This window comes from Pteropus vampyrus, unplaced genomic scaffold, assembly GCF_000151845.1.
Source record: "Pteropus vampyrus isolate Shadow unplaced genomic scaffold, Pvam_2.0 Scaffold270, whole genome shotgun sequence".
Taxonomy (NCBI): Eukaryota; Metazoa; Chordata; class Mammalia; order Chiroptera; family Pteropodidae; genus Pteropus; species Pteropus vampyrus.
In genome coordinates this window covers 16,910-19,161 of record NW_011889051.1, presented here as the reverse complement: position 1 = coordinate 19,161, position 2,252 = coordinate 16,910, and positions in this window count along the sequence as shown.

Here is a 2,252-nt window from a genome sequence, read left to right as displayed (position 1 = left end):
ATAAAAATCCACCCAGGTTATGATGCGCAGGCTGGGAACCTACAGCCTGGGCATTCACATTGCAGCCTTGGATGAGCTGATTCAGCAGTGCCTGAGAGCTCATTAGAAATGCAGAGTCTCGGGCCTTGATCCATACTACTGACTCGGAATCTGTTTTACAGGATGCCCAGGGGGTCCACGTGCCCACAACAGCTTAAGAAATACTGTTCTAGGAGACCAAAAGAAACATTTTATCTATGGAATTAACAGACTCCATTACAGTCTGGCTGGGTATCATATCATTGTCGGGATCTACCATGTGACAACTTATCTGTAAGAGGTAGATCACCCCAGGCCACCTCAAGACGCCAATGGATCCTACTTTCTTCCTTTAAGATAATCCCACCAAAACATTGTGATTGGGGAAAAAATAAAATTCAAACACCGGGGCTCAGATGAGTCCGTGTGGTAGAGGATGGATATTATTAAGCTCAGAAAGTAGTTATATCTTCTCTTCCCTCCAAGACACACCAGAATACAAATTCCTTCAGTGCGAGGACTGTGTTTCTCTCATTCACAGCTACATTCGCAAAGCCCAGTACAGGGCTTGCACATAACAGGTGCTCACTGAATATTTATTGTGTGACTTAGTGTCCTGAAGAAAAGACAGCTCTGTTACTCATTTATTTTGAGACAATGGACAAATCTCTCCACCCTTAAATTTTCTACTGTTTTCATCTATATGATCTGCTTACATTATTTACTCTGAGATTAAAAACTATTTAACAACTAAAAGCTCGGTGGGAAGCGATATGTGGTAAACAGACACGGGAAGGCTCCCTGTGTCTAGGAGCACCGTGCACGGCCTGAGGAATCTGCTCTAGCACGGACCACACACCCGGCTGGCGATACCTTCCTTCCGCATGCGCTCATTACACAAATATTCACTGAGTTACACCCCGTGCCAGCTACTCTCCTAGATATTAACAAAACCGATCAAACTGATCCCTGCCTTCTTGTAGCTTACATCCTAGTCATATATCATTCAGGCGACCATCGTGTTCAAAAAAATAAAGACTGGTAAAATTACCATCCTATTTTACCTCAAGTGCTATGATAACTTTTAAGCCTACGATTTACTTGTTTTTCATTTTCGAAAAGGGCTGACTTTTTTTTTAACACATGGCTATAATTTTTAAAAAGTCCAAATTCAATACCATCGACCACATTCTTTTCAAAAAAACTAGGATGAAGTAATTCCGTTGATGACTTTTGAAGCTGTTTGTAAAATACAAAGTTAAATATATGAAACTATTCAAAGTTGATTCCTCTAAGATCTTGATGCATGAACAAAATCAATTTTCCCATGCAGTCATTTAAAGGGAAAAGATGCAATAATTTTTTTAATTGAGGTAAATTATGTACAATATGAAAGTTACTATCTTAGCCACTTTTAAGAGTATAATTCAGTAGTGTTAAGTATATTTACACTATTGTGCAACCAATCTCTAGAACATTTTTGTTTTATAAAACCGAGACTCTATGCTCATTAAATAACAACTCCCCATTTCCCGGTCCCCCAGCCCCGGTACCTACCATTTTTTTGTACAGATGTATAAATTTGACTACCCTAGGTACCACAAACAAGTAGAATCATACGGTTTTCGTCTTTTTGTGATTGGTTTATTTCCCTCAGCATACTGTCCTCAAGGTTCATCCATGTTGTAGCATGTGTCACAATTTTCTTTCTTTTTAAGACTGAATAACATTCTCTTGCATGTATATGCCACTTTCTGCTTATCCTGTCATCAGTCGATGGCCATTTGGGTTACTTCCACCTTTTGGCTATTGTGAATAATGCCATTATGAGCATGGGTGTACAAATATCTCCATTTATTTTTTAAATTAGTCTCCAGTTGCTTTTCCATAGGCCATTCAGCATTCCTACTTGAGATAAAATCAATTGGAACAGATAGAAGACAAGTCAAATATATATTTTTTTCATGTCACTTATATAAAATAGTTGGTCTTCATCAGATAACATCGCTATTCTATTAGGAGAAAAATGCTTCCTGATTAAAAAGTTTCAAGTAAAAGTTTAAGAATATTACTCTCTACAATACAAAAGGGTGAAAAAACAAGTTAAAAAGAAGAGGATTCATATCCATGTTCTAATTAGAAACATGACCACATAAAGTTTCTCCCCCAAAACCAATTACAGTCTTTGACCGCATTTTACGTTCTTGAAGAGATATAAAAGTTCGCTTTCCTCA